The sequence below is a fragment of the Panulirus ornatus genome, chromosome 36 (assembly GCF_036320965.1).
Source record: "Panulirus ornatus isolate Po-2019 chromosome 36, ASM3632096v1, whole genome shotgun sequence".
Classification (NCBI taxonomy): domain Eukaryota; kingdom Metazoa; phylum Arthropoda; class Malacostraca; order Decapoda; family Palinuridae; genus Panulirus; species Panulirus ornatus.
Window position 1 is genome coordinate 6,245,061 of NC_092259.1, and position 8,718 is coordinate 6,253,778.

The 8,718-nt window shown below is 48.7% G+C and overlaps 1 long non-coding RNA gene across 1 annotated transcript in view; it reads left to right on the plus strand.

The window, feature by feature from the left end:
* The first annotated feature begins 1,830 nt into the window (after window positions 1-1,830).
* The window catches only part of LOC139760279 (uncharacterized), a 149,831-nt gene continuing 142,943 nt past the window's right edge, over window positions 1,831-8,718 (plus strand). The window contains exon 1 of the long non-coding RNA XR_011715290.1: window positions 1,831-1,952. This is a non-coding gene — a long non-coding RNA (uncharacterized lncRNA). The remainder of the gene's footprint in view (window positions 1,953-8,718) is intronic.

Consider the following 8,718-nt stretch of genomic DNA (forward strand, 5'->3'; position numbering starts at 1 on the left):
AATAAACACGAAGACCTCAACTAAAATCCCGCGTAAAAAAGAGTAATACGGTGTATGAGATTCGACCAAGGGCGTATCTTCGTCTATAAAAACAAAAGAAAAACAAAAAAAAACAAAAGTATGTATGATAGTAACTTCATCCCGTCACAACAAACAATGGGAGATAAATACGAGCTACGACGAAGCGGCGTCGCCTCTTAAAAAGCACCCCCAAAAATATATATATATATACAGAAAAGGCAAAGAAAACGGGTTGTGGGCGGTAGTAGGTTCTCAAGGAGAGCCACATGTTGGCCAAGGCGACCCAGCACGCTGTCGCCGGCCCTCCTGTTTTTCTTCTTTCTCCCTTCCGCTTGGGGTCCTGCACTTTTCACTTACCTTAATTCCCTTTCCACAACGATCAGCTTCTATTCACTCCCCCTTTGGTCTGGCCTCCTGCTCCTCCCTACAGTGCTCCGCTACTCCTGCCGATGGTAAGAGGCGACGACAGAGGCTCTGTACGAGCTCGGGGCACGAGGAAGTTAAAGCCACTTCCTCCACTGTTTATGGTCATGCTGCTGCAAGTCTGGTACGTTGCATGGGTCATGTGTGCATTGCTCTCACCCAGGAAGCTAGGAAAGTTTGATTTTTGCTTTAAAGGGGGAAAAAAAAGTACGTGGTTTTTCCGTCCGTGGATTTGGCATTTCAAGCATCTTATGTCATCTCCCTAAATTTTATAGTGATCTTCTCGTGGGCGTCAAACGTTCCCCTTCCATTTTTCGATACTGCCAGACGCGCAAAAACCAGGGTTAACGTCGCTCTTGAGATATTCTTTTTTTCTTTTATCTACCTGCTTTGACGAAGGGACAAAGGCTATGGGACCTTTTGCATTATTAGCAAACAACTGCGAGTGCAGGAAGTGGCCTCCATACTTTTGTGAACAGTAAGTCCTTGTCATCAATACGATCCGATTCCTTGTTTAAAAGCTGAAGGCGTCCGTACAATCGACATATCCTAGTGACTGTGTTTATAAGATCGAGCCGAAACTTTGCTGTATCCTCGCACAGTCGTTTGTGATGTACTTTCATACCTCGGATTTCGAAACTTCCGCCGAACTTCGCTTCCCTTGTTTGAATATTTCTATGAAGCGTTAAATTGTAAAACCCAGAGCAACTTTATTAAACGTCTCGGTGTTATAGAATGGAAAGTAAATCTATCGAACAGTTTAATGCGAACACATGTAAATAGACTTCGGTGGGTGCGTGGTTGGTAAAAACAGCTGCCTGCAAATATTTTCCGTAATGAAGACGCTAACTCGTTTCCATCTCATGAATATACTTTGTCTGTATGCAACAGATCGTACAACTTTGCTTCATCTCTGCTTCGTCACTGGACAGCGCCTTTACCTTGTCTGCCTCCAGTGTCTTTGCAAAACATTTGACACTAATCCTGCGGTATTCTAACTACAATAAGCATTCCGATCTTGCTTTTGGTGTTGGCGTCTTGGTTGTGCGGTGAATATGTTCTTTATTCTTCCCATGGTCAGAAGAGGTGTTAGTAGATCTTAGGGTACGATTTTGTACCAAAAATGCAGTCTTAAACAGCTCGTTGTGATTGACGTACAAGTTACAATAATGGCACCAGGTAGCGGCGGGAAAGCGGCAACAGCGGGTGTGGCAGCTGCAGTCATAGCAGGCACAGCAGGAGTGGTATTCATAGCAATAGCAGAAACTGCTGCGGTCGGAAAAGCTGAAGTAACAGCGTGGGTTTCGGTATTGACTGCGGCGTTGGAGATGATCAAAGGCAGCGGTGGTGGTGGAGGCAGTGCTGGCAGTAGTAGCCCTGTGGTGGTGGGAGGCAGTGCTGGCAGTAGTAGTAGCCCTGTGGTGGTGGAGGCAGTGCTGGCAGTAGTAGTCCTCAAGTACAATTGGTAGCGAGCTGAACGGTTGGTGATGACGTCGTTCCAAGATGCGGTAACGAATATGATTTCTTTTGATGACTGCCTTTTGGTACTGATGGTCGTGGTGCTCTGATGGTGAACCTGGTGATTCACGACCATGTTGGCGGTGTACCACGACAACAGTGTACAGTGATAACCTGCATCGATGGAAATCTTCATAATAAAACAACAATGATCAAGTCGGCATAGATAAAAGTATAAAAAAAGACGCGTAGCAGCAACATTAACTGTTTTTTCACACCTGCGTCACAGGTGCGTTCATGCACGAGTCTGTTGCGGCGTTCCAAGACGAGGGTGTCCCTTGTTTACGAGATGCAACACCTGGTATTTTCGAGACGGCAGCTGTGCGACAGTTCTGTCCCTACCAAGCGAGTTACGTCCACGGGCCATATGTTCGCAGTAGATGCGACGGAGGCGTTCCCTTCAGGTGACGGTGGTTGGAAGTGCCGCCTTCAACTGTCCGATAAAAGGAGGATAGACGGAGGAGGACGCCGGAGGTAACAGGGACAAAGGAGAAGGCCTGGAGGTTGTAGGATTACGGGAACGCTGGAGGTCGCAGGACAAAATGCTGTGGAGGTCACGGGATTACGGAGGAGTGGGGGGGGGGGGGTAAAAGACCAATTGGGTATGCTTGAGGTTAGAGGTTTACGGAGTGCTGAAGTTTTGAAGGGAGAGGAGAGTGTAAGGGATCATGAGATTCGGCGAGGAAGTGCCGGGGGGGTCACTGGGTTAAGAAGGGAAGTGCTGAAGGTCGCATGACAAAGTGTGAGAGCTGGAGGTCACACAGCTGCGGACGAGGGTGCTGGCGGTCCAGGGACGGAGCAGCTCGAGGTCAGAAGAACTGTGGGAGTGGTGGAGGTCACAGTAAGACAGCGGGGGGTAGGGTGCTGGGGGGTCACGGAAAGAGGATGTACTGGAGGTCACAGGATCAAGCGGGAGTACAGTGTCTGCTGGAGGTCACACGATCAAGTAGGTGTACAAGAGACTGCAGGAGGTCACGGAACTGGGAATTTCAAAGGTAAACGCAGGGATTAGGAAGGACGGTTGCTGGATCTCGCATCAGAGACAGGAACTCTAGACCTAAAAACCATAAGTGTAACCGAATGAAGCACTACGAGAGGGAAGAATGTACAGGTGGGGTGTGCAAAGGGAAGAAAGAGGAGAGGAAGGAGAGAAGGTAGGGAGGAGGAAGCATACACTCCGCGACAGAAGGGAAAGGACACATCCTTCCAATGCACCTTGCGAGTGCGGAACTGGACTGGCGGTGTGGGGTGTAGGGACGAGTGTATACGTGGCTGTACACGTGCACGTGGATTCGAGACGAAAAATAGAACGCGGGAGGGAGGTACGCGAGGAGGAAAGGTAAATTTACCCAATGTACACGCCCGACGGAAGATCGCTGTTGGGTTAGATTTCCTAAACGCGCAAAAAAAAAAGAGAGGAAAGGGTTATTTCGGATTTAAAGTCAAACGCACGTTAACGGGAAAGCCAGACGTGAGTTATAAAAGCAACACGCACATGGGCAGAGGTTCTGAGGCAAGACAGACGTAAGAAAGACGGGAAGTTCGATGTAATCCGGACGAAAGTTACACGAGGGAGGGAGGAGAGGAGGGGTTAGTTACGCTAAATGTTACTTAAACGCAAGTCACACCCTTGGAAGTGGACCCTGAGGACGAGGGCGGCCACCGCTCGTCCCCAGAAGCATGAGTGTGGGTGCATGGGCGTGCGGGCGTCGGCTCTGGTGACCTCGACGCCCACAGGGAGGGAGGGATGGAGGGAGGGGGGGATGGATGTGAGCCGGGTGCTGGCGCCTCTGGCTGTCCTCGCCGCGTCCCGGGAACATAACAGAGCAAGGATAACGTCGCCGTACCGCACAAGGGCGAGAGGCTGAACCGATTTCCTAGTTCCAGTTATGCTCGAGAGGGAGAGAAATGATCGCGTGGATTCCTTGGAAGTTGTCTTACAACACAAACATAATTAACCACCACCACCACCCCCCTCACTGGCTCGTGGGCAAGGTCATGCGACTGCAGCCTTACACTGAGGTCAATAAATAAACACACACACACACACACACACACACTACCGTTAGTATCTTGTCCCTCCGTGAGCTGCTCATGGTATGACTCAACGTGGGGATAAATGATCAAGGATAAAACATTATTACCCGCCTCGACAGTAAATGGAGTGTTTGGTTATATTATTCTTTTCCTTCTCCCTCCCTCCTTTGTTGTACAAACATCCTTCACAGTTGGTCGAGTTAAGATACTGTATTCATATATACGTATATATCGTAACTACTCCCAAGGCCATACATGCTGGAGATGCCACCGACTGCTTGCTCGTGTGGTAATGTATTCTCCCTTTCTGCACCCTGATGTCTCGTGTTCGACACAGTCTGTCTGTTAAGACCTGATGACGAGTGTAGGTTGTTGAGTGGTAACTGGCATCAAAGAGATGAGGAGGAACTGCGAACGAGCGAGGGAAAGGGGGGAGGAAAGATATAGAGAAGAGGTGAAGGAGGGGAAGAGGGATAGAGAGAGCTTACTGTAAAACTGTCCACTGAAATAAACTTTTTCCCAACGCACAATTCTGTCTACGAATGTCCTTCCGAAGCTGAGCTGCCAGCGGCGTGACGGGTAGTCAAGGATGTTGAGGACACCTGCTTCCTGACGCACGCTCCTGCTAGCAACCTCTCCAGGCAGCTTCCTCATGGTATGGTGGACGGACATGCATAATGTTCACCCCCCGATTACTTCCCGAACTGAAAATGTCGAAATTCTGGCGCCTCTCCTGGCAGTGTGGTGATTCTGGGAATATTCATTTGCCGTACTACCTAGAGTGTACGTTTTTTTTTTTAAAGGCATCGTTATCGCGGCATCTTAACGATATATATATATATATATATATATATATATATATATATATATATATATATATATATATATATATATATAATATGCAGACATCTGTGGTGGTGCATCACACTATCTGTCCAGTAATGTAACATTTACAGCTGATGGTTTGGATAAGAAACTGCTACCATTAGTATATTCTGCGACATGTACTAGCAACATGTTTTGTGCATTCAGATAATGGTATACTCCTTGAGGTATGCACGAACCATATTTTTCGTCAATTTTTCGAAGAATAGTTTTTCATAACTAAGTTCTCTTGTAATTTACTAAAGGCACGTTTGTCGTCATTTTTCCTATGGCACTTTACCCATTGACTACTTCGTTAAAAATATTGTTTCGGGACGTCTCGGACATCATTAACCAATTTTCCCGTCCGTGATAATAAAACTTTTTTTTTCTATTTCTGTCTTCTGTAATCGCTTCAGGAAAGCCCAGCCAAACCACTGGGTTTCCCTTCCAACCCCCGGTTTACAAAAAAAAAAGGAGTCATCCCACCTCTTCCCCGAAGTGTTGCGTGCCGAGGCAGCCGGCCAAACTACCTCACTCTCGGCGCTTGTTACTGAAGCAGCCGTCATAACACTGCACAATCCGGGTGTCGAGTACCGAGACACGGGGGCGCCGCGTTACCTCACCCAGGAGTACGGAGACGGAGATGTGCTATAACAGTTCCTGGCTCGAGTGTCGGAGAACAAGTCAAAAAGGCAACCGCAGCACCTCGTCCCGAGTGTCGGGAGAGAGCAGAGGAAGCAGACCATAATGCCTTTGCAGAATGTCGCCTACAGCCTTAAACTACGAAGCGACGAGTCTTTTTAAAACTGCTGTCGCTACCAACGCTACCTCGCTTGGGATGTATGAGATACATTTTGTATCATGCATTAAAGTGCGTGATAGAGCGCCGCCCACCTGGCGAATACCGTCTCCTCTGGGACAGAGGGTATTGCTTACACTGCCCGTCGAGGTGGTAACTCCCTCCCTACAGCGCCTCGCCTGGGTGGTGAACACCGTCTTCTCTGACACTACCCAGTTAGAGGGGTACTGTCCACACTACCAGTGCCTCTCCTAGATGATGGATAGTGTATGTACATCCAGTTACTGCCTACCCTGCCCAAGGAGCGTCTCAAACAGCCTAAAGATGTTTGACACTCCCCACACTGCCTTGACTAGTGGTCGGGTACTTTATAATGCCTCGTCTGTGTGTAAGATACTCCACTTACACGACATCGTTCGGGTGTACGATACCGAGGACGCGGTAAACACCACAAGCCAAGGAGAGACGAAAAAAGAAAATGTAGGCAATGTCTACAACAACTTCGCCAAGGCCTTCCGTTGACTTGTTAACAGCGAGAGGCCATGGGATGTTTGGCCAAGGTGTTCTTACTGTTCCTGTATCAGTACTTTTGCTGATGTCTGTTGGCATCAAGTGGATGTCGAAATCTTTAGGTGTTACCGGACTGCCGCTGTGATGGTCGTCTGGGGCTCTATGCTTGCTAATGTTCAGTGGGTGTGTCGGCTGATGTGCCACATTCGGTAGTCTGCGGCCGTGTTTCGTTCTGTGGCTCCTGTCTGCAATCTGTATTCACGTCGGTGTATTTCTGTACCGCTTTGTTGATGGGTCTGTGGCTGATGTAGCTGCGTGGGTCTTTCGCACTGGCTGAGGTCTGCTGGTCTACGACTCCGCCACTGGTCGACAGCTGCGTGTTTGAAGCCCGACTACCTGAGGGAATACAAGCAGTTGCCGTTGAGGTGACCACGGCTTATTGACGAGTTATTCGGTCGTTGTGGTTTTCGTGCCCGTCTGTGTTTGTTGTGTTCGTGGTTTGTGGCTTCGCTGGAGGATGAGACTGTTTTTAGTCTCGTTCCCGCACGTGTGAGTTGGCCTGTGGGTGTGGGAATGGTCCGTATCTAAGCTGGTGGTCACGATTTGTACCGTTTTGGTGTGGATGTGTTACAGGCCTGTGGTAGGTAGGGGGGTGGTCCGTGGTAAATCCGGGTTTTGTTGACAGCGTTCTGTGATATGCAGGCGAGTTGGTCTCTGGTTGTGTGCGAGGTCTTGAGGTTTGTGCTGTTGGTCTGTGGCTGTACTGTTGGTCTGTGATTGTGCTACTGGAATGCCGGTGTACTTGGGCTGCGGCTATGCCAATGGTCTGTGGCTGTGTTGCTAGTCTGTGGTTATGCTGGCGGTCTATATCTATTGATCTATAAAGATGAGATGGTGGTCCAAGGCTGTGTTTCTCCCTCTGTGGCTCTGTTAGAGTATACTGATCGTCGACGGTTTGGTCGGTCATGTGCTGTGCTGGTTGCTGTGGTGTTCTGAGGCTATGCTGGCAGTATATGGCCATCTGGTGGTCTGTAGGTGTCCCAGGGAGTCGTGGTTCTCTGTTGCCAGTCTGTGGCTGTGCTGTGATACTGTATGATGGCTGTGTTGCTATGTGGTTGTGCCGATGGTCTGCAACATGACTTGTGGTCTGTGGCTGATGTGTAGTTTCATCAAGATATATCTATGATTTGCTGGTCTGTGTCGCATGTCTGCAGTTGATCTCATGTTTGCAGCTGTGTTGCTGACACAAGATGATGTTTACAGTTTGTCTCTCTGCTGGTGGGTCCAGACTCTGTTTTGCTGGTCTGTTTGTTTGAGCTTTGTGTGTGTGTGTCAAAAATGATCCTCGCCTCATGGGGAACAAAACTAAATACCACATAAATTACAGCTTTAGTGCGACTGCGTGGTGAGGCCCCCACAGAACATAATCATTATAGGGTTCTGAATTATTTCTGAAGCATTTAAAGAGCGTGTACTGGTCTGTGGTGCGTATGGCGTTGGAAGGCCATCTGTGTGGTGCGTATGGTGTTGGAAGACCATCTGCAGATTATAACGGATCCTGTGGTTTCTGGCAGGGGTGGGGGGGGGGGGGGATAGATGGTGGAAAAGGAGTTGGCAGCCAACGGAAGGAAGAGGAGGTACAGAGAAACTGAATGATGGCAGAAGGGGAAAGGCGGTGAAAGTGAACACGGGGAAGATGAAAATGGTGATGATGAGCGAAACTGAGGCAAGAGGGCAAAAAAATGAATGGGGTGGACTGTGACAGCGAAGAGAGGGAAGAACTACAGTGAGATGATGATGAAAGTGAGGCAGAAAGACTGAATATGAAGCTAGGAAACGTGAGAACGAAGCAGACAGATGGAAAGAGAACATAAAAGAGAACATAAAGCGGTATGATGGTAAGGAGTGATGATGGACGGTGATAGTGAGGACAAAGGATTGCTCTCAGGCGGGAATGTGTTGATAGTGACGCGTAAGCGGATCATGAGGGCGGTGACAATGAAGCGTGGAGACCAAGTGAAGAAGAAGGACGATGATGAAAGAAGCGGGGCACTGAAAGAACGCAGAAGAACGGTGAGTGAAGTGGGACAAACAACATGCGAAGCTGGTGAACGGTGAAAGTGAAGAGAAACGAGAAAGTGATCTCCCATGTTTACGTGCCGGCTCCCACCACCTGTTACACCGTTTCGCATTTCCATCTGTTGTTGTTGTTGCCCCCCTAAAAAAAAACTCCCGATCGACAACTCTGTAACAATAAATAAAGTTTGTGTGTCTCTGATGAATACGTAATGTGTAGGGATGTGCACCGTACTGAATGCAGCCAAAACAGTCGAGTGTGACGAAGACGAGGGGTTACGAGTCCGGCAGTGTAACGAGTACGAGGACGAAGTTCTGATTCTTGAAAAGTGAAATGGATCATTTCTTTTTTTTCGTCCAATGGAGACCACAACAAGCATGCTACGTGAGCACGGAACATCCCCTCCCAACCCCAACACACACGCACACAGTCCATGCGTCGAAACCATACTACACCCACGCCCTGC